Raw genomic sequence first — 24,126 nt, 5'->3', positions numbered from 1 at the left:
ATGATGCGACTTTTGTAATAAAGCTATTTGACACTTTAATTTTGATAAATGCAACAGCACCCTTTGCTTTCTAACTGGGTTACGAAGACCTTTGACATTCCATGAGACAAGAAGCAAGCCACTCATCAAAGGACAGATAAATAGCCATTAGAAAATACACAATAGGAAACCTATAGTATACATAGTACATAACCAACCACAGCAAGCAAGATAAACAAGCATTTGCAATGCAATAGGTCTCGCATTTACTAGAGTTTGAGCTATTGGCATTGTAAATGACAATGCCTTTTATTTACTTGTTGATTTTTAAAACATAAATAAAAAGCATTGTTATTTACAATGCCAATAGCTTAAACTCTCACAAATGCGAGGCCTATTGCATTGCAAATGTTTGTTGTGCACGCACCTTCCACAAACAGGGATACCCCATCCTCTCATGTACCCAACCATGCTGTCCACATAAAATGCACGCTCTTGGTCAAGCAAGGGGTCCTACTTTCAGCCATCTACACTGGGTATGCCAGTGAGAGAAAGTAGGCCCTTATTAGTATTGAAGGGTGCAGGACAAAGGCCTGTATCCCACGCACTATAGTCACCAGCCCCTAACAACCAGCCTTGACATTTCTTGCAGAGCTCAACACCTTGCAGGAAGGAAACAGCAAAACCATTGTGGAGAATAGCTTAGAGACCTCATAACTCTGGACTCCAGAATTGCAAAAAAAATACCAGGTCTAATAGAAATGTCGAAATCAGCATTCGGTGGCACATGAGAGCTGCACCAGTGACTTACGCCACTACAAACAACCAGTGCCAAGGTCCCTGCTCGGTCCACAGGTATAACCCAGTGCCCCGGTCTCCAGTACGTCATCTCTGAATATTGACAGTGTCCTGGTTTCTATTTCCCTGTCAGTTCGCCTAAATAGTATTAGTGGCATAACCAGTCCCGACTCTCTCCTGATAAAACAAGCTTAAAGGTTCCCGAGGTTGGGACTCCAGGACGTTTCCGTAATCATACCGTATTTACATTATTTGACAGGCGGTGGCGAGGGCTGGGACGCGTCAGGGTCACACCTGCTTTTAGGTTGCCCAGTCCAGGCAGGGGATATGGCTTGCACGAACCCTAAGTGGAACTTTCGTTTCCTAAGGTCTTGTCTTGCGAGGGTTCCGTGAAGGTGAACCGGACAGGCCGAGCCGCAGCCCAAGGGTTCTGAGCCCAAAAGTGACGGTAGGTGGAACTCGCTGTCACACGCAGGCCTCGGTGAAATTTCGGAGTCACATGTGATGCATATATTAATCTCACTTACCGAAATATGTGTATAGCACTAAGTCTGACAGATGTCAGTGCCAGCGCTCGTTCAAGACAGCAGTGGTCCTCGAGTCGAGTGAGTAATTTCAGGTTACCATTTAAACCAGACTTTAATGTTCAGCAGTGTTTGAGGTTAGGCTATTTAGCATACAATGCGGTAAGGTAGCAAAGATGGTTCAAGCTTAAAGCCGATGGGCCTCATTTATGAGGCCGTGCGTCACTTTTACGCCGCCGGTGCGTCACTTTTTGTGACGCACCAGCAGCGTAAAAAATGTGCCTTGTTGCACCATATTTACAAAGTGACATCTAGGTAGATGCGTCACTTTGTAAACCCCTGCGCTACATTATACCTACGCCAGGTATAATGTATGCAGGGGGGGCGGTCTGACGCAAGACAGGGTCATAGAAGTGATGCAGTGAAATCTATAAGATTTCACTGCGTCACTTCTAGGACACAAATGCGTCAATTTCTTACGCCTGCCTCACAGCAGGCGTAAGACTGACGCAGGCCCTTTCACTTGGGGCTTGCCCCACGTGAAAGGACACATTGCTGGAGTTGCGTCACTTTTGTGACACACTCCAGCAATGCGTCATTTTTGCGCCATACAGAAACGTCAGAAATACTGATGTATCTGCAACTCCTTGCGCCATGATGCGTCATACTGTAAATATGATGCATCATTTGTCTCGTAAGGAGGGAGCAGTGAAAAGTGACGCATTGCTGTTTTCACGCAGCGATGCGTCACTTTTCATAAATGAGGCCCGAGGTTGTTACCGTAATCTTACCGTATTTACATTGTTTGAGGTACTTGGCATGATATATTGAACCGAAATATAATTTACCTTGTTATTATTTTCAACGTAATGCATTTTATGTGTTATGATATGCAAATACATGATTTTAGCTAGATCAAATTGGTATAATTAAGCTTTGTCGCAACCTAAAGGATTTTGTTTTCCTCTCTTTATTTCTCTTTATAATGATTTTTATTAATCAGCAATAAAGAATTTCTCTCTCTAATGTCTGGACCTTACTTTTGCACGCACTATAGCTCCGGGACACTTGCTGAGTAGCTGTGCTCGGTACAAGCCCCTTCATTCATTCATTAGAGTAAGGGTTCCGTTCGATCTTCTTATCTATGGATCTTCACTGCCAGAGTGGTGTTATGTTTGTGCCAGAATTTCATCGTAAGTTAATGTTTTCTTTTCATCAGAAACATAAAGTTAGACTTCCTTGCCTTCTCCCTCTTTGCATGCAAAAGATTCTTGGCAACTTTTAGATGTTGTCCTTGCTGTTTACATTTATTTTTCCTGTTCTGCTGGTTACAGACCCTGCTAGAGTCTCTTCTGAATTTTGGGTATGGTGCATGGTTGGTCTGCTCGTGGAATGGCTGCTTAATGCCAGACATATGCAAAGCTGCCACCTGGACGGCACCCCCACCTTCATTTCACACTACAGGTTGAATGTGGGAGAGCAACTCTCCCAGGAGTCTGCAGGCAGAGTACTTGTGGCTGTTACTTTCAAGTAAACATCTGTGGGAAGAAGTTAATCCTTGATTAAACTACAGGTGGTGTGTCATTTGGAGTTGGGCGCGCATTTCCTGTGCATTAAGCTGCAAGATTCTGCTCTAGTAAAATTCTCTTTATTTGTAAGGACTGGGATGTGGGAAGGGTAAAAGCAGTGGTTAATTTGTAAAAAAACAAGTGCTGGGGCTCTCGTCAGGAGGCAGCTTTGACCAGCCTTTTCTCCTGTAACCGCTTCCTAACACAGAACCAACAAATCCTAGAAGTGGGGAGGAAATGTGGCCTAATGACCAGAGCTGCTGACTTCCGAGCTGGTGAATCAGGTTTGAGTATAGGCGTTGGCTGGGCAAATCCCATAATCTTCTCTGTGGCCACCAAAAATGAATGTGTCCTTAACTGGTGCTCATGAGCCGGTGTTTATGAATAAGTGCTGGTGCTCAGCACCGGAAACCACAGGCTAAAATTAAGGACTGGGTAAGGGAGGTAATGTACAGATTACTTAGTAACCAATACTCTGATTATCCTGTCCTAGAATCCCAGTCCCACTTAAGGCAATCACCTTCTGCCCCAATACAGGAAGGACCTCAAGACCTGGCTCTTCCACTCAGGGCACAAGTCTTAAAAAAAGAATTGGGGGGACGCTGGAAGTGACATCACGAAAGGTGGCTTGCACCATCAGACTCATTGCCTCCCCTCGCCCAACCCTTAGATGTGATTGCATCAGAGAAACCAGCGCATAAGCAGCGTTCTGAATGGGCTCCGATCTCGCCCCAGAGAGGCCAAAGAGTGAATGTGTGGCTCCATTTGCTCCAGTTATCAAGCTCCCGGTAAAATAAGTGGGAGGACGCCGTCCACCCGCGTGGAACCCTGACTCGAGCCCTGCTTCCACTGAACCACAGTTCCTTTCACAGATCAGCAGGCCCTTCCCCCCAGCCCCTAGAGACCCTTACGCGTGAGTATTCGTGCTTCACAAGTCACTTGATTGATTGAGTGCTTGCCGTTGAGGATTTCAGTAAACCGACAGAATGCCTGCATGCATTGTATAAAACAGGGCCTTGAATGATACGGGAGCTGAACCTCTAATCTAATCACCCTGTGCCGATACATGAAGGCCAGCTTATATGCTACTCTAATGATAATAATGTGTGTTTCAGTGAGTGTAAACCTCACTGGTGAAGCATTTGGCTTCACCAGTGAGAGCTGTTAGAGCTGCTGCCACTGTTAACCAGCTCAGTGGTACTCCTTTTATCATCTGTAAATAGTTGGCCGTTCTGCTGGGGCTTCAATAAGTGACCTCTCCAGCTGATGCATTAACCCACTGAGCTACATTCCCACCTCAAATAAAAAGCTGTAATTAAAAAAAATAGTCCGAATATCAACACGATAGTCCAGCGCTCCTGTAAATAAAGAAATTCCACGATATGCAGAGCACCCACTGGTTCAAGCCAGGAGCACCACCGTGCAATTCAAGGTGCAGAGCGGTGCCCTACAATGCATTCTTTCATTCATTAAACCATTAATTCGTATACCTGATATCGATCTATGTTTGCAGATCAATCACCCTGTGCCGACACATCAAGGCCAGCTGATATGCTACTCTAATGATAATAATGTGTGTTTCAGTGACTGTAAACCTCACTGGTGAAACCAAACACAGTTAGAGCTGCTGCCACTGTTAACCAGCTCAGTGGTACTCCTTTTATCATCCTTAAATAGTTGGCACGTGGAGTCTGTTCTGCTGGGACTTCACTAAGTGACCTCTCCCGCTGACGCATTAACCCACTGAGCTACATTCCCACCTCAAATAAAAAGCCATAATTAAAAAAACAGTCCGAATACCAACACGATCGTCCAGCGCTTCTGTAAAGAAAGAAATTCCATGATTCGCAGAGCACCCGCTGCTTCAAACCGGGGGCAATTCAAGGTGCAGAACTGTGCCCTACAATGCATTCTTTCATTCATTAAACCATTCATTCGTATACATGATATCGATCTATGTTTGCAGATAATTTTGGATTAAAAAAAATGCTTTACTTGTATACAGCAACACTCCCGCAGCGATGAGGCATACGTGCGCCTCAATGCCCACTTCTAGGCGTGTTTGTGGTTATTGACTGCTCCGCCTGGTCGGTCCTCGCATCCCGTGGATGCTGACAGGACGAGGAGAGCCGCCCTCCCCGGGCTGCACCCCGTGAACCGCCATCAGCAGGGATTCAAGGATGAAGGACACCTTATTCTTCTTGCCGGATGTGCTGAGGGGTCGACATCTCCCCCGCGAGGCTCCGCTGGACACTCGTGTCCGGCTCTGGCGCCTTACTGGATGCTGCGGACACTTGTGTGGGGGTATCCTGGCGCCCACGAAGGGACAAAAACATTCTGGTGAGTACCATTAAAGAATGATGAATTCGTGCAGGGGGCAACACTCCCCACGTGCGAAGCGTGGGTTTAAAGCAATATGACAGCATCTCGGAGCCGCATTCCGGGCGCTGGTGAGATAGTTGCTAAGTGCTTTCTTTCAAGTGCTTGTGGGTTATACACATTCATTCACATTTTTTCGGCTTCACTGGTCCCTCTGAGGGTGACCCAATGAGGAGCGCTGAGCCTGAAATGCAACAACTGTCACTCCTGTTATCTATAGTGATTGAATCTGCATGGATATGGCAGTGAGCGATGTGCAAATATTGCTGGTCTATCCTGTTCGGTAACTTGAAACAAACACTCGCCACGAAGTATAGTTTTCTCTTTTTCTGCCGTCCCTCTTGGACCTCCTCGGCCTGCTTCCTGCTGGCGTAAAAGGTGTTTACTATCTTTATGGGGCCATGTGTTTTGGCCCCAAAAAGATAACAAACCTTTTACGCCAGCAGGAAGTCAGGGCAGTCCGTCCAAGTGGGACGGCAGAAAAAGAGAAAAGTGTACGTCACTGGAAGCTCTTTTCCAATGGCTGGCCACCGTTTAGCATAAACTGTGACACCAGCCAATGGAAAAGAAGGGCGGGGCTTAAAGCCCGCTAGTGAAACATACCCTAAATCATTAAATCTCGCCAGCAAAACTGCGCATGTGCGCCGCCTTAGGCTAGGCTCGACCTGCAAATGATGATATCCAGAATGAAAAAAACTGCATAAAAAATAGGATGTAATGAAAAGGGGTATATAAAAAATGTGAAGCAAAAATAAAGAGAGGAAAAGGGGAGTGAAAGGACTCCCACAATATAAACTTAGAGGAAGGATGACAAAAAGCCGCAAGACTTTAGACATATGAGTAAAGAACAAAATGGACACTGATGCTGAAAGGAGGAAACGAGAGATACAGAGGTGACTCTCGAGAGGAAACACTGAGGGTAAGTGAATAAATAAGAACAAACAATAAAGGAACAATGAATAGAGTGAACACAACATTAAAGCTTTCAGACGTGGTGCCCAAAAAACTTACCATACACTACAGGAGACAACGGGGATGAACAAGACGAGAACACTGGAACAAAGAGACATTAAGGGAAAAAGACAACTTGTTCCATCAAACAGTGGAAGACTGGGAACCTGCAAAGAAAAAGAGAGAAAAGAAAAAAAAGTTCAATGTCACAGAATAAATTAAGAACATTTAAGATTTACTAAGTTCCATATCTTCTCCTTTGTGAGTGTGTATGAATTTCATAAGTTGAGCAGGATCTTCGAAAGTTGTTGATTTATCTTTGTAGGTGACCTTGAAGAAACCAGGATCAATAAGGCCATATCGATCATTCATGGATCGAAGCATGTTATGTTATGTTATGTTACGTTGTTATGTTACGTTGTTTTTGTATAGCGTACGGCTACTCGAACAGGAGTGTCCCGACGCTTTTTTTCCACCAATGGCTGATAAAAGGTAACACAACACAGTAAAAACAGAAACCTAAACGAAAATAAAAAAGACCATTTAATAAAGAAACAAACTAAGAATTAAAAAGCCACGTCTTCAGGCTCCTCCTAAACTGAAGCAGATTGGGAGCACTGCGCAAGGCAAGCGGAAGCGAATTCCACACCTGGGGAGCTCGACAGCTAAAGGATCTCCCTCCAGCGCGAGCCTTCCTTACCCGTGGAACCACAGCTTTAAAGAGGGATTCCGAGCGGAGAGAACGAACTGGATGATAAAAGTTCAGCCTCCGCTGCAGATATCCTGCCCCTGATCCATGCAAAGCTTTATGCATCAGGGTCAGGGATTTAAACAGGATCCGCTTCCTAATAGGGAGCCAGTGAAGCTTCTGAAGCAACCCCGAGGCACGGGCTCGCCTACCAAGACCAAAGATTGCCCGGGCAGCAGAGTTCTGCACCACCTGGAGGCGCTGGACCAGGTAATTGGGGAGGCCAAGAAAGAGGGCGTTGACATAGTCCAGCCTTGAACCGATAAGAGCCTGAACGGTAATCCTCCTGTGCTCCTCCGACAGCAGAGGCAAGAATTTACGGAGCATCTTCAGGATTCCGTAACAGGTACCGGCCAGGCCAAGAATGTGGGTTCGCAATGCCAACTGGTTGTCTAACTTGACGCCCAGATTTTTAGCGACCTGGGAGGACTGAGCGGGAGGATTCATGTCGGACGGCCACCAATGCTGCCAATCCGGCTCGACGACGCAACCAAAAAATAAAATCTCAGACTTGCCCGAGTTGGCCCTCAGACTGTTCCGTTGGAACCAGTCGAAGACCAGCGCAAGGCAGTCCCGGATTCTCTCTCCATCAAACTCTTGATCTTTCCCGCAAGTGAAGAGGAGTTGCGTGTCGTCGGCATAGGAGACGATCTGGGCCCCATGAGCCTCCACCAAGTCCGCCAAAGGGGACATAAAGATGTTGAATAACGTGGGGCTCAACACAGAACCCTGTGGAACCCCAACTCCCAATGGCGGCATCTCGGCGGAGCTCTGAGAAACCCAGACCGTCTGGCGGCGGTCTTCAAGGAAGGAGGTAAACCACCTGAGCACCGTCCCCCTGAGGCCGATGTCATAAAGCCGCCGACAGATCCAACATGACCAGCATGGCCCTACCGCCGACATCCAGAGTCTCCCTAATAATCTCAGTAACCTCCAACAGAGCTGTTTCCGTGCTAAAATTAGGACGGAAACCCGATTGAGATGAGTGGAGCAGATTGTTAGCTTCCAAAAAGCTCGACAGGACACCGTGGGCATGTTTTTCCGTGATCTTCGCCAGTGCAGGTAAAAGCGAGATGGGCCTGTAGTTCGCCAAAACCTCGGTGTCAAGACCCGGTTTTTTTAGGAGGGGGATCACCATCGCTCTTTTCCAGGAGCTGGGGACCCTTCCCTCCCTCAAGGAGGTATTGAGGACAGAGTTGACCAGAGGGTTCACCACCGCCGCCATCCCGGCCAAAAATTTGGCAGGGCAGGGGTCAAGTGGCGAGCCAGATTTAAGATTAGCCAATAACGTCTGAGAGACATCACAGGCAACAGTAGGGAAATCGGACAGCGTCCCCGCAGACATCTGCGGAGGACTACAGTCCACCCTATCACCATTGCCTGCCTCCGGTCCCTCCCCAAAGGTGGCCTGAATGGCCTTGATCTTACTTGTGAAGAAGCCAGCAAGATCGCGTGCCCAAACATCTGCTGAAGCTGGCGGGGGCGGATGGGAGCTGGGGGTGGTAAACTCCTTCACAATATTAAAGATCTCCTTACAGGAGTTCGCCGCTGCCTCGGTCAGCATTGGTCTGAGATCCATAAATTCTTTCCGATGATTAGCAGTTGCTCTAAAAAATCCTGACTGAAGAAAATCTTCTGACCTGACCAAAGCATTTTTTATGGTGTTTGGCAGCCATAAGGACCATCAATAGGTAAGAATATTGAAGAAAAAAGGCAATGATCCCTTCAGGTCTGCTCAAGGCTGATGCTTGTGAAGGATCAATCCTATGTGCCCTCTGAATATTAAGATCAACTGATTTTTGAAGGCCAACTATTTTCGGAATATGAAGCTTCAAAAAATGTATCATGTCAGGTCCTTTAGAACTTTCTGGTATATCATATACGAGTAGGTTATTGCACCTGTTACGATTTTCAAGATTCTCTGCTAACTTTTTCACCTGAGTCACCTCTTTAGTATTAAGTATTTTTATTGAGTAAATCAACACAGTACAGGCATCAACAATCACGAGCGCTTATCAATCGTTTCAGTAGGGGCTAGGGCTCGATTACATCAGGGGGGCAGGGTATGCAGTATATAGTAATTGTGATTATACACAGCAAGCCGCCTACAACCCAACCCGGGCCGGTCGCGGTTCAAACATTGCAATGTTAGTCAGGGCAGCTCCAACTCCTGCCGCCAGCCCGTTCCCACTGACGCTAATGTAAAATATGGCCCGCTTCCATCGCTCGGACGTGCAGTTCGTCAACACATTCTTGAACTATCATCCCCCTCTCCCTTGTGCCCTGCCCAACCTATCCCTCCCTGTGCCCAACACCCCCCCGCCCCGGAACCCCATCCCCAACTAACCCAAACCCCATAACCCAATGCCCCCTACCCCCCCCCCCGGTGGTCCATGGTCTCATTCCAGCTGGTTAGACATCATCCCGTTCCCAATTTGGGGGCAGGTTTGGCGCTTCCCTCCGCCGGGGCTATCTCTGTCAACCTCAACAATCGAAGATACCTCGGGCAGGTGACTTCTATGAATTCCGAGGACAGAAGGGCTAGAAACGGCTGCCAAAGTTCAGCATACCGTGCCCCTTCTCCCGCCTTATACAGAGAAAGTCTTTCCATACCTAGGACCATCCACAGGCGGTGGAGCCACCCCTGATACGTGGGGGCGTGGGTCGTGCACCAGTGTGCTACGATGTTCTGTAGTGCCGAACCCAGAGCTATTGCTATCAGGCGTCCCCTTCGTGAACGTAGTGGGTAGGTCAGCGCGTTTGGGAGTCCTAAAAGGACGTAGGAAGGGAAGCGTGGGATTTCGGTGTCAAAGTGTTTATCCACGTCATCCTGAACTTGACGCCAGTAATCCTGCAGAAGACTGCATTCCCATAGTGTGTGTGTGAGGGTGCCTAATTGTCCACAGCCCCGCCAGCACAGGGGGTCTTTGCTACTGTCCATTTCGTATAGCCGTTCTGGAATGTAGTACCAGTAGGTCACTACTTTCGTCAGAGTGTCAGTGAGCCCCATATGATACGCCGAGTGTCGTGCCCTGTAATATATACCTTCCCACTCCTTATGTGAAAATGTCCTCCCCATCTCTCTCTCCCAGCGTGCCCTACTCGCGCTGTAGGTGTATTGGTGTCTGTGCGTGAGCATTTTGTATAAATCCGAGATTAGCTGCTTGTCCGACTTGCAGGTGATCAACCAACACTCGAAATCCGTCAGTCGCCTATCCGCGTCCGCTCTCACTGTCTTGCTAAGGGCCCAGTGACCGATTTGGAAATAATGGAGTCGCTCGGACTCCGGAAGGCCGAAATCCAGGCGCAGTTGCGGAAAGGGAATTATCCCTTCGGGGCCGTACATCTGGCAAAGGGAGCGACAACCGGCAGACCACCAACGTTCGAAGGCCTTCCCATCCAGCCCCGGCTGGAAGTCGGGGTTATCAAGGATGGGAGTGAGAGGTGGAGGGGCGGTGGTGAGACCAAGCTCCACACCTACCTGATCCCAGATCTCAAGCGGGACTCGCGTAATGTGGGAGGCGTACAAGTTGCGGGGCCTGTGTATTTTGCGCATAAACGGGATCTCTTGCAATGTGCGCGCTGCCACTGCTTGGTCTTGGTATAACCAATGTTTCCCAGACTCCCATTGGACCCATTCCGCCAAGAAGCGTAATTGTGCCGCTTGGAAGTAGGAGGCCAAGTTCGGAATCCCGATCCCCCCCTGCTCCGGCGCGAGCATCGCTATTTGGGCTTTCAGACGCGGTTTCCTCCCGTTCCACACAAATTGGGAAAGCTCCGACTGTACCAGTTTAATCCATCCTGTAGGAGGGACAAGAGGTATAGTGCGAAAAACGTACAGAATCTGGGGGAGGATCGTCATCTTGATCGCAGCCACCCTGCCCAACCAGGACAACGGGTAGTGTTTCCATTGTCCCAGCTCCCGTCGAACTTTCTGCCGGAGGTGGGTGTAGTTAACGTCCACTATGGTCTGAAGGGAGGCCGCCAGTTTGATCCCCAGGTAAGGAACCGTCTCCGTGGCCCACTGCAGAGGGAACTGGGACTGCAGCGCGGTGCGCGTGTCCACGGCCAGCGATAGGTCAAGGGCCACTGATTTCGTCAAGTTGACTTTGAAGCCCGACACACTTCCAAACCTGTCTAGGTCGGCCATGCATGCAGGGAGAGAGCTCCGAGGCTCCGCGAGTGACAACAAGACGTCGTCAGCGTAGAGACTGATGACATGGACGTCGGCCCCAAATTTGATACCTTTAACCTCTGGGTCGGTTCGAATGAGCTGTGCCAGCGGCTCCATGTATAAGGCAAACAGGAGAGGGGATAGCGGGCACCCCTGCCTGGTGCCTCTCTCACTCTGGAAACGGGGGGAAGACAAGCCATTAACCCTGACGGAGGCCGAGGGAAATTTATAGCAGTCCAGTACTCTAGTCCGGAATTTGGGTCCCATACCTGCCTTCAGGAGGACCTTCTCGAGATAGGGCCAATGAACCCTATCAAAGGCCTTCTTCGCATCGATGGCCAGCATCATGTACTCGCCCTGTGTGCGGGATGCTTTCTCGATGAGATGGAGGGCTCGTTTGGTGTTGTCAGAGGTCTGGCGCTCAGGGATGAAGCCCGATTGATCCGGCTGGATAAGGCCTCCCATATAGGGGCCCAGTCTAGAGGCGAGGATACTTGTGTAGAGTTTAAGGTCGACATTTAAAAGGGAAATGGGCCGGTATGCCCCACAGTCAGTGTGGTCTTTGTCCGGCTTGGGTATGACCGCAATGGATGCCTCAAGGAGGTCCCGGGAGATCGCCCGTCTTCCGCAAATGATGTAAAGAGTCTGGCCAGTAGTGGCGCCAGTTGAACACAAAAGGTCTTGTAGAAGCACGCCGGGAAGCCATCCAGCCCCGGCGCCTTCCCAAGTTTGAGCCGAGAAATCGCCGAGATGACTTCTTCCGGTCGGATGTCCCTCTCCAGATTATCCACTTGCTCCTGAGTCAGGGCTGGTAACGGTATCTCTTCGAGAAAGGCCATTTCCGCCTCCGGGTTAGGCGGGTCTGCTCTATAGAGAGTGGCATAGAAGTCGCTAAAAGCCTCCGCTATTGCGCGATCACCGGTGACACTAGTGCCATCGGTTCTCTTCAGGTCCTTAACCTCACGCTTCTGAGCAACCGTTCGTAGTTTATGTGCCAGGAGGCGCCCACATCTGTCCCCCCCAGTGTAGTATGCATGTTTCAGCCGTAAGGCTGCATACTCCGCCCTGTCAACGTCCAGCGCTGCCAGTTGCTGACGGGCGGCCCGTAGTTGACGCCAAATTCTCGGGGCCCCCGTCCTTCTGTGAATTTGCTCCAACTCCCTGGTCTTTTGGGTGAGTTCGTCCCTCTTGACCTGGCGTTCTATGTTTTCCGCGGAGGAAATCGATATAAATTCACCCCTCAGCACGGCTTTGAGCGCAGCCCACTGAGTAGCCAGTGCAGTGTCCCCGTTACTGTTGTGGGACAGATACTCTTTTATGGCACCTTGAATTCTAGTGACCGCGTCCTTCTTATAAAGCAATGAGTCTCGGAGTCACCACACACTACCCAAACGCGGTTCTCGTGGCCCTTCCAGAGTGACCGTGACTGGGGCGTGGTCAGATAGAGACGCCGTTCCGATTTCTGCATTGGTGACAAGTGAGCGCACCGCGGTGGAGACAAGCAGATAATCTAAGCGTGCATATGTCCTACGTGCTGCTGAGAAGTGCGTGTAGTCTGTTTCACCTGGGTGAAGCTCGCGCCAAGCATCTACAAGCCCAAGGTCATTCAAGCGGGCCAACCCTGACGTGGACAAGGCACCCACCTGGCTAACGCGCTGGCAGGAGCGATCTAGCAGGTTGTCAAGCACCAAATTCAAATCCCCCCCAAGCAGAATGTGACGGTCGAGCGTGTCAGTCGCCTCTGTAAGTGCGGAGTGTAGAAACTTTTCTTGGCTCTCGTTTGGCCCATAGATCGAGCCAATCATGTAGGTCAGATCTCCTAGCGCAAACCTGTAAACCAGCAACCAACCTTTAATTTCTGCCGTCTTACCCAAAACCTTGCCCCTGAACGTGCGTGCCACCAGGATTGCTACTCCGGCTTTTTTCTCTGTGCAGGAGGAGAAAAATTGCAGTGGGAACTTGCTAGAGTGAAGGCGGTGGCAGTCCTTAGCTAGAAGGTGTGTTTCTTGCAATAGGCAGATGTCAGCCTTGGATTGCTCTAGGAGCAAGAGTACCGCTTTGCGTTTCACCAGACTGTTCAGGCCTCTCACATTTAGAGTGAGTACAACAAAGTCAACCATTGCCATCCAGAAAGGGAAAGGCCATCAGATGACCATCAGTGCTGTGCCCAGTGCCCCTACTAGTAGCCCCCCCCCAGCATTGCTGCCCTCCCTCCCACAGTAGCGCCATCACTTCACATCGCCTGCTGACCATGAACCACAAGACCCCCCACCCTCCCCTCCCTTGCTCAACCCCAAAGAAGTCACCCAACCCCCAACTCCCCGCCCCCCTCCCCCCCAACTGCAAACTGTCAGTGTATGTCCCAGAAAATAGCATAGTCTCTCATCCAAGGATGAAAAGGAGAAAAAGGAGGTAAAGTAAGGTAGTCTTACTAGTCTGTCCGGGAGTCTCCCTCCCGCCAACGGCCAGGTGGCCAGAGCGGACGTTCAAATCAATCAATGTCTTGAGATGGTCATCCTGTGGGGCCGGAGCCACCATCTGTGGCCACTGCATCCACTGCGGCGCGCTGTCCCGCTGCGATCTCTGTCGCCGGAGGTTTCTTGACTCGTCTCCGACGTCGCTGTTGGCTCCATTGCGGCCTCCTCCCCTCGGTCTCTGGCATGGGCCCCTGGGCCTCCGCGTCCTCTTTCGGCGTCTCTATACCAAGCAAAGAGCAAGCTTCAGCCACCGATCGAAGCTGGTATTGCTTATTTTCCAGTTTGAAGACTAGGCGGAAGGGGTGGCCCCAACTGTACGGAATACCCTTCTGCTGTAGGAAGGAGGTGACCGGCTTGAAGAGCCGGCGTTTGTGCAGCGTGAGCGCCGCCAAGTCCTGAAATAGCAGCGGCGAGGTGCCCTGAAATGTTATCGGGTGCGTCTGGCGCGCTCTCTGAAGTATTTCTTCCTTAGTTCGGTAGTCCTGAACGCACACCAAGATGTCCGGCGGTGGAGCCGTCGCCGCACGGGGCGGTCCAGTCCTGTGGGCCCTGTCAAGCTGCAGGGGCGAGTCCAACGGCCTCCCCAGTACGTGGTTGAAGAGTTCCCTGGCATAGCGAAATACGTCCTGAGTAGCATCAGACGTGGCAACATTGCGAATGCGGATGTTATGTCGCCTGGAGCGATTTTCTAGGTCTTCTAGGTGGAGTTGCAGATCCACCTGTTGATCGTGCAGGTGGATAATCTCCTGTTGCTGAGTCGAGAGCTCCGTCTCCCGTTCGTCGCCCTTGGCCTCCAGGTCCGCCACCCGTTCACCTATGCCGTCCATCTCGCGCCGCACTTCGCAAATCTCGCTGGTGAACTCAGTCTTGAAGGTTTGGATATCGTCCCGCAGGGAGGCAAAGAGGGATTCCAAGAAGGCCTTCGTAATGGGCTCCGCGCCCTCATCCGGGGCCCGTTCCGCCTTTTTCGGTGCTGGGGCCATAGCGTCCTTCTGCGGAGGGGAGTGCGATTTAGCAAACATCTCTTTCACCGTCTTGCCTCGGGGCGGCCTGCCCGTGGACATCCCTCCGTCTCGGCAGCCCAGACCCCCCCCCCCTGCGGCCTCCTTTCGGGCTGCTGGTCGTGCGATTCAGCGAGTTTGCCACCGAGTGATGGGCCCCCCCAGGCCTCCCTCTCTCAATTGCCCCTCCGTGGATCGTGTCGCAATATTGTAGCTCGTCTCTCACGCCCCTCGTTCAACTCGCCGTAGAAGGCCAGTCTTGGTGTCCAAGCTGTGGGAGTCAAGGGCCCCGGGGAGGGAAGAAAGTCTTGCCCGTGAGGGGTGAAGAACACCGTAACTGTTTATCAGAGGTCAGGGGGCTGCCGGTTCCAGGGCGGGTGCCCCGTCGGGTGGGATCGAGGGCCACGCGGGCGGGAAATCGCGCGGTCTGACTCTGCAGTTCCACGCCGGCCGCAGTCAGCTCCCCGGGCCGGGGAGGGGGGAAAAATCAGCTCCAGACGCGGGCCCCTGGTGTATCCGATAAGGCCCCCTTGGTGCTGTCCCTTGGCGGATGCTGCCTGTCGCACATGGAGGGAGGCGGGCCCGCCAACCTCTGCAGGGCCGCCTTTGCTGGGGGAGGTAGGGGACACCCCCCGGTTGGGCCCCCCGCACGGGCCCAGACAGTTCAGGAGAGGCAGAGCCAGGCAGGCCTCGGGCCGATATGCCGTTGAGAGGCTCACCGCTACAATCACCCCAGTGCTGCCCACGGACTCTCACAACGCCGTCCGCCGCGCCCAAGGGCCGCCCTCACCTTCCTGCTCTTCGTCGACTGCCTCCGCTGTCTTCCGTGCCCCGCAGGGCCGTCGTGCGCGTCCCGCCGTCAGGACGGCTCTCCTCCTCAGCTGGGCCCTCGGCGACTCCCGCAGGGGACCCCGCTCCTGGAACAGCCGCCAGGCGCTCGCAGGCGGGTCCCGTCACAGGCCCCGCAGAGGCGCCGCTCCGCTCGGCTGCGTTCTCCGCCTCGCGACGGCCTCGCTTCTAGGCCGGAGGGGGGGAGGGGGGCTCCGCGCCTCCGGGCCGCTACACTACGCCGCCTCCGTCTACGGCGCCGTTAGACGCCTCCAGCTGGTCCGCTCTGTTGCTGGGACGGCACCGGCAGCCTCGGCCACCAACTGCGGTCGGAAAAGGTGCCGGAACTGGTGCTGAATTCAGGCTGTTGGCAGGAGCTGTGGCGAGACACGTCCGCTCACTCCGCCATCTTGGCCACGCCCCCTCTGAGTCACCTCTTTAGTTAGTATAACAGCTTTAGCGGCCACATCTTGAGCATCACTAACTCTCTATTCAACCTCTGAAATTCTGGAGTCAAAGCAAAACCACTTTTTCACAATTCTTTGAAGCGCCGCACAGGTGTCTACCATAAATGGTCTCATATTTCTCAGTTCTCCCATAATATCGTCCGGTGTCAAAGGCAGTGGTGGTGTAGTCAGAGAACAAGAATCTTTTTTAACCCTTTTATTAGCATTACCGCCAGACTCTTTGCGACCATTGGCATTAAATGTTATAGAAGTCTATGCCTTGGAAGAATGCACAGTCTCCCTGTTAGAGTAAAGTTGAAATAACTAGCTTTCCTGTGAGCGCCGATGATGACAAAGGAAGTAAATGTCAAGGTAAAGTGTTGTAATATACTTGCATACTGTATTGGAAAAAGTAATTTAAAAGTCTGTTGTAGAATCAACCTTTAGGCATTGCCATGAAAATCTAAACCACTGTTTAAAATGCTCAAAAAACTGCCCATTAGATATTGAGCACGATATATAAGAGAGAAAATGCATTAACACAGAAATCTTCAGAAAATTTGAAATTTGTGTCACCTTAGACCCATTAGAACAGGTCAAGAACAAAAGGTGCGTTGTTTCCTGAGGAGAAGGAAAAATAGAGCCGAAGTTTTGCAAAAATGCAGCCGCGCTCAGGAGTGTGATTGGAGCGGCAAGAAAACAAACTCCACAATTGCTAAAAGACCAATTAATAGTCTATAGACTTTCCCCGCTGCAACCGGGAACTTCACACGCATTCCGGCACATCCATACGGGCTGCACGCTCGATGAAGGCATTCCTCCAGGCAAAAGTATCCCCGGAGCCTCGCATGCTTTCACATTGCATTTTATTTCTGCTGCTTAAGTATTTTTTATACCAGAGGAACAAGGATATACTGATTTGGGCCACCAGCTAGGGAACCAAGAGTCATAACTCAAATCTGCCTTCTCACAAAAGCTCCTTATTAAATCACTGAATGTGTCTTTTTGATAATCATGAGGTAATGTGTCTGTACTGTAGAAACCCTCATTAAATGTATTTTAAAATGTTGACATTTTGTTTAATCAACATCCACTGGCATAACAAAACTTAAGGAGCTTTGCCACCAGAGTACTGTGCTGAGGGGGCCTCCCACCATCGCGTAGGATGCAGGGGCCTGTGTTATGCCACTGTCAACATCCATATCTCCCCAAGGTCTTTGGCCACATTTTCACCTTTGCATCTCTAAATCACCTGAAGGCACTACAATAGACAGGACCTATAACCAGCTTATTAATTACGGCCAATTTAGCCTGCGTTAGAGATGCATTGTATCAGTTTTTAAATAATACAGAGGCGACATTATTGGGTTATTATTCATCTTGTGGTCTATTAGCGAGGTTAATAAGAGAACCATATCCAGGACTCTTGCGATTGTCTGGATTGGCCAATTCCAGACTGAAAGTGGAAGGTAAAGACCCTGTAAATTTTGTGTCTGGGTATGGAGAGCACAGAGAGTAGCCTTATTTTGGCAATCTACAGACTCAACCAGTTCTGTGAGAGCTTCTCGCGGACACATTGTAAACGCCTTGAATTTTTTTGTAAATTTCCAATGTTGACATCTGTGAGCTTGAAACTAGTTACTTCTGAAACTTCACAACCAGGCGCCATAGCATGCCGCATAAAGCCTGTGCATAAGCAATAGAAAACAGATAACAGATAAACCTGGCACACATGTGCACCAAACTATAGAGGATAGGAACTCACTCCCAAGCGCCATTCTGGTTTAATATGTGCTTAGAAAGCAACAGAGCCATTCAGTGGCGGCCGGCATAGGTAAATGAAGGGCGGCGGGGCGGGGTGCGAATGGAGTTAAGTCAACAGACGACGGAATAGGTATAAATAAATAAATATTACCTATGGTGTCATCTGTCGACTCCCCCCCCTGCCGCCCCACTGTGCTTACCTGTGCCAGCCTCCGCTCAAACTATTATTTGAACAACTCCAAAGCGTGCATTACCCTGACAGCAGAATACAGTGGTCGAGGGTTTGAGGGACTCAAAAAGGTTGTTCAATTTCATTTTCCAATTGATAATAATCACATCAACAGTTTAGAAGCAGTCAGACAAATGCTTGGTGAAAGGATGAACATTCATGAAAACTGGGGAGCAAGCTTCCGCTCCATTTTTCCTTTATTCGTCCTGCATTTTGTAATGTAAAGCAACAGTTTGTGGGCAGGGCTAATTACCTGTGAACCCCAGAACTGCAGATTACTGTTGCTCACAGGGACCTCTTGGAGGAGCCTTGGGTGAGGGAGACCTGTAGTGGTTTCTGCACCCTGAGTAGAGATGGAATTCCACTGGCTCCCCTTGGTGGCCTGCACCATCTTTAAAACATCATTTACAAAGTCATCAAGATCTGCCCCCTCAGCTACCAGGCTTGCAAGCTTACTATGTATGGTGCTTCTCGACGTACCACCAGCCAAGACACCATCAGACTGTAGACAAAGTGTAAAAAAGAAAAAACAAGGCAATAGGCCTTTTCCACCTATGCACCATAGATCTTGAACAATATTCCTGTATTTATTTGGACCGTCTCTATGCAGCTCCAATTCATGCAAAGTTGAAGATGCACTTCTTTAAACAACACTTAGGGCCCCGTTAGGATGTCGGGCGGAAAACCACCCCGGCCGCCATGGAGGCAGGACAACCGCCCTCCGGGTCCGCGGTCAAACCGGCGGCCAAATTAGGAACAACCGCCAAAAAAGACAGACCGCGGCGGTAGCGGGCTATCAAAAAACGCTGGACGCGGGCGGTGACGACCAAAAACCGACCGTGGCGGTCAGAAACGCAGCACGGGAAATTAGTATATCCCTGATGGTCCCACGGTACGTTCCGCTGTTACCGACTGCCACGGTCGCACACTGCAGTGAATGGGAGAGCCGGCGGAAAAGCTGCAGCATTGCCACCGCAGCGGACGATCCTCCAAAAACATGGCAGACGATGTAAAAACACCGCAGCGATGCCAAACATTGCACAAATCAAAGTAGCTATGCCCCCCAAATACACAAAACACATACCAATTAAATAAATAAATGCCAAACAAAAACATACCAGGACAACTCCTACAACACACCTGACAGCAAAACCCCATCTGGACACACCCACACAGCTAAGAATAAAACCAGCCCCTTCACTGACCACAATCCTTTGCAACACTCCAGAAGAGATGGGCATACACCAGACCTGACAGGTCCCCACCACCATCACCATCACACAAGCACAAACAACCCCCAGCACATAACACACCTCACACAAAAACACCACACCCACCACCCACACCCCTGCACCCAAAAACCCTTCAAACACCACACACCATGGCATCACAGAAAAAGCCCAGATTCACAGAGAGTGAGTTGACAGTCATGGTCAATGAGATAGTCAGAGTGGAACCACACCTGTTTGGTAGCCTGGTCCAACAGACACCATTGGCCACAAGGACTCAAATGTGGGAAAGGATTGTACAAAGGGTCAATGCAGTAGGGACCACCCCACGATCCAAGAAGGAGATCATGAAGCGGTGGCATGATCTCAAGAGGGTTGTCAATGAGAGAAGGAGCAAGAACTGGGAGCTGGCAAACCGGACTGGCAGTGGCCCTCCCATCCCACAGAAAACATTCACACCATGGGAGGAGAAGGTGCTTGCCATACTGCATCCTGACAGTCTTACAGGAGTAACCGGGGGAGTGGAGGCTGGTAAGTACAAACAAATGTCAACCAAACACTGATATGTACTGTTTTGCACATCCAAAAACACACACCATACAAAACAAATCACATCCACCTGCACCACAAGCCCACAAAAAAACCTGCCGTGCATATTCAACAGTCACCCATTCCCAATTACCCTAAACGTAGTTAGCAATATTACCATGGAAGCATGAGCACAGTCACCCTGCACTCCTACTCCCACCATGCCCCCTGTCCCACACTCCAGCAGCATGGAGCACTCCCTCCCACCCAGGAGCACCTGGAAGCCATTGTATTGTTCACCTTCACCTAACAGGTGGGTAGCCATCTTGCTAGTGAGGGTGTTTGGGGGAGGGAGGCCTGCACTACTACTCCCACCATGCCCCCTGTCCCACACCCCAGCAGGAAAGAGCACTCCCCCACTCAGGAGCCCCTGCAAGCATTTGCAGTACACCAAACAAACTTACAGGTATGTAGCCATCTTGCTTGTGAGGCCTGTTAGGGGGAGGGAGGCCTGCACTCCTACTCCCACCATGCCCCTGTCCCACACCTGAGCAGCATGGAGCACTCCCTCCCACCCAGGAGGACCTGTAAGCCATTGCATTGTTCACCTTCACCTAACAGGTATGTAGCCATCTTGCCTGGGAGGCCTGTTTGGGGGAGGGAGGTGTCAAGTGCCAAATCCAGAACTTAAGATTCCATGGGAACAGATGGGAATTCCTCAATCCCCTACCCCACTACGGTGAACACCAGGCTCTCCAGTAGCGAAGAGGGGTAAAGGGGAGTTGGAAGAAAAAAGAGAGACTGCACTGCTTCCTTTCTTCTTGACTGGTCTTGAGTGATCTTCCTCAAGATTTCCTGTAACCCAAAAACAACATGTAACCTCTATATACTCTAAACAACCTTATCTGTACCCTTCTCTTATACCTGTCAATCTGCAGTGTCATGCTGCTCTCTGTTGAGTAGAATTTGTGGAAATGTAGTACTGCAACCTTGATTAGTGAAAGTTCAGTTACAGTTGATTTCCTGCAAAGAAACAATCACACTTGTAAGCTCTATAACCCACTATGTATTTACCCAGGAACGTGTATCCCAGTTACCTGTATATCCAGCCTTCAACAGATTTTTTATTCTGTGTAAAAACTGCTAACTGTATAAAGTAGAATCAATATTGTCTCTTTCCTTGTCTTTCAGTCTTCAATCCTCAATATAAGTAAGTACAATTATAACTGATATATATATATATCACATAACTATATTTACTTGCTAGTCTCTAGCGCAATGCCAAACATATTATATTTTTTGTAAAGTCTTTTGCTTCTTGTACTGCTGCTTCTGCTTGCCAAAAGTTCAAACTATAATTCTCATTTCAGGTGTCAATGTAGTCTTCTATTCATACTCAAGTCTTTCCATGTGCTTCCATGGACGGGAAACTGTCCTTCAGTCTTAGACTAAATATTGCTCTCAAACGTTGTATAATGGAAGACTTACTTGTTGCCTTGTAAAGCCTCTTTCATACTCTGTAAATGACTGCCTCTGCCTGCAGATGCTAGTACCTCTCTGCGCCTCAAAACCGTCATGTACTAGATTGCAGTTACTGGAGCGTTACTAACCTCCAGGGAAATGTTCAACAACCTCACTCTGCCGACGAACATCTGTCTTCCTCCTTCACTCTATGGAACTGGAACATAACCTCCTCAAAACGAATGACAGAATCTCTAAATTCGAGTGAGGTAGCAGCGCAGAACTAAACGCAGCCTACCTCAGCAGAAATTCAGTTGAAGTGCGCAGCGTTGTTTCCAAACGCGCGTGACAACAGCTGAGGAGATTTCTCTGGCCGCAGAATTAGACCACCAACCTTCCACCTTAAGCTCGGCGGCCATTTTGAAATTCTGCAAAGATAGCGACCTCAACCACAAGGCCACCAATCTAACCAGAATGGATCTGCGAATCCTGGAACACAGGTAACGAGGGAGTCCATCACCTACATAACGCTGTCTGACCCTAGACTGACGGATTCTGACAGTAGCTCCCACCAAGGCCCCCCTCTCAACATTTCTGGGTTTAAGTGGATAAGTTTGATGCCAGTCTCCACCCCCGTACATGGACTCTCGGATGTAGACGCCCAGGATTCTCTGGACGATGAGCTCCAGGCCGGCCCATCTGGTGTGCCAGGGAGCGACAGGTCCCAGGCCCCCATCCTACCCACCACCACGTCTGCAGCAACAACAACTGCACAGCAGACCTCTGCAGTTACGGCCTGTGCCTCCACCGCCGCCACCACTGCAACCACCACGGCCACCAGTGCCACCTGCAGCACCCTCGGTGTCCCAGGGGATGATCAGCCCACACCAACAACTGTGGACGGCAGGGAGAGTGTGCATGGACCCACAGTGGTGAGGCAACAGGTCTGTGGCAGCAGGGCAGGGGGTAGGGCCAGGATCACCCACAGACCTCAGGAGGTTGGTACACCATCCCTGAACTACTTCACTAGAGTCATCGGTGCCTACGAACAGGTCCAGGGACAAAGTGGCCAGTCTGACGAACTATTACGTGAGCTCATCCTGCTGATGAGGTCCATCGACACCCGCCTTGGACAAATGGTGGGCCTCATGGGCCAGCAAGTGGCGTTACTGAGGGACAGGCCTGCGTCCCAAACAACACCTCCGCCCCCCTCTGTTGTGCTGCAGGATGACAGTGCTCCATCCTCCCCTGCGGCCTCAGAGAGGGGTGAGTCCTCAGACGCCGCTGGCCCAGCAGCTGCCCCCCCCCCCCCCCCGGGCCAAGCGAGCAAGGGGGAGTCCAAAGAAGAGCCTGGGAGTCTCTGGTGGCAAAGCTCCAGCCAAACGCCAGTCACGGAGCCAGCACTGATGGCAACCCTGTTCCCTACTGTATTGACTGTTTGGACTGTACTTCCCCACACTGCCTTGTGAATGGCACCTGTCTGTTGGACTGGGTCACCACATCCATGTGGTGTCTACTCTTACATCTCACTTACCATGACTGTCAACTCACTGTTCCATCACCACCTTTATGTAAATCTACCCGCACCCTTCACATGTTAACTTTGTAAATACAATACCTTACACACTTCAATTGCTGTTGATTTGTCTTTAGTGCAATATTTCCACTGTTCAAAATGTCCATAATGTATGCCAAAAGATGTACAGTAGTTAGGCCTGGAAAAGGCACCCAGGGAGACACAACAGAACAATAGTCACTGGCGTGAGTGTGGCATCACAGACATTTCACTACACCAACCATCTACACAAGTCAACAGGCAGACAACACAATGTGCAACACGTGTCAACAAACAGAGTTGTGTATACGTTCACAGGTGTAATGTCCCTACCACATTTCCACACACAGGTGACTTCACATGTACCTGTCTGTACCATCCGCACATAGCCCTTCACGACAACAGCAATCACACCAGACAATGTACTAGTTGTAGCTCGTCACACCAACTAATCAATAGGAAAGGATCACTTGTCCTGCATAAACCAAGGTATGCAAGACTCGGGTATTGTGTCTCCAGTAAAAAACCCTCATGCACGTTTTGGGTAGTCTGGGTAGCGGTATATCTTTGTTCTCCGCTATATGACACGTGTGTGCATAATCATAGGGTTCATTTTAGATATGCAGCCTCCACCAGGAGGATCTTACCCATGGTTTAAAAACAGTAGTGACCCAGTGATGTGGACAAAGTGTGAATTAAAAATACCCGTACAGCCAGATTTTGAACTTTATTTGATCTGGATTCGGGTAGCCCCTGATTGGGGAATGCTTTAGATGTGCGTTCTATCAAAAATGTAGGAATTCAGAGCGCACTAGCATTTAGTGAGGTAAAAAATGGCCGACATGTTTCAGCCCTTTTGCCGGAATTCGACTTACGGGCTTTCTTCAGGACCAATCTAAAAAAATGTGAGAGTGGTGTGGGTCTACAATAATTATTGCAAACGCAAAACAAGAAATAAAAAGAAGGGAAATTGTCAACCTGTTTCTTTTCTTGTTTTCGGTCTCAATGTACCTGTGAACAAATAATGTGAACACGTGAATTAGGACATACAAGGGTAAGGGGAGGAGGAGACATGTAAAGTAGTAAATACACTACTATTATCATAAAGATAGCAATACTTTAAATAGTCCCCAGTAACTGGCAGTGTCAACTCTCTCATTTCAAGCAAGCCAAATATATGCAGAATTAGTTGTAAATACATCCTACAAGTATTAGTGATGATTTTTTCGCTTTTTAATTCTATGATTATGTTATGTGGAATAGTTCTTATTATCAGTGCTGAGCCTTGTTTTTGCTCATTAATATGTACTGTTGTTGAGTAAACGTCATTAATCTACTCTTGAAACAGTGGATTCCTTTCTTTTTTTGCATAAATGAAGACCCAAGTGAGCATTATTAATTGTGGAGTTTTTGAATAATTATGTAGAACTCTTTCAGAAGGAGAGTGTCACTCGTAGCTGATCTTATTAATCCCCGATTTTACAAAG

General features: G+C 49.7%; 1 long non-coding RNA gene across 1 annotated transcript in view; it reads left to right on the top strand.

The window, feature by feature from the left end:
- The window catches only part of LOC144761379 (uncharacterized), a 179,368-nt gene that overhangs the window by 15,035 nt on the left and 140,207 nt on the right, over positions 1 to 24,126 (top strand). Inside the window, exon 2 of the long non-coding RNA XR_013595696.1 lies at positions 20,815 to 20,833. This is a non-coding gene — a long non-coding RNA (uncharacterized LOC144761379). The remainder of the gene's footprint in view (positions 1 to 20,814; positions 20,834 to 24,126) is intronic.

The sequence above is a fragment of the Lissotriton helveticus genome, chromosome 6, assembly GCF_964261635.1.
Source record: "Lissotriton helveticus chromosome 6, aLisHel1.1, whole genome shotgun sequence".
Taxonomy (NCBI): domain Eukaryota; kingdom Metazoa; phylum Chordata; class Amphibia; order Caudata; family Salamandridae; genus Lissotriton; species Lissotriton helveticus.
The sequence above is the reverse complement of the archived record's forward strand: the minus strand, read 5'-3'. Positions and strand labels throughout refer to the sequence as shown.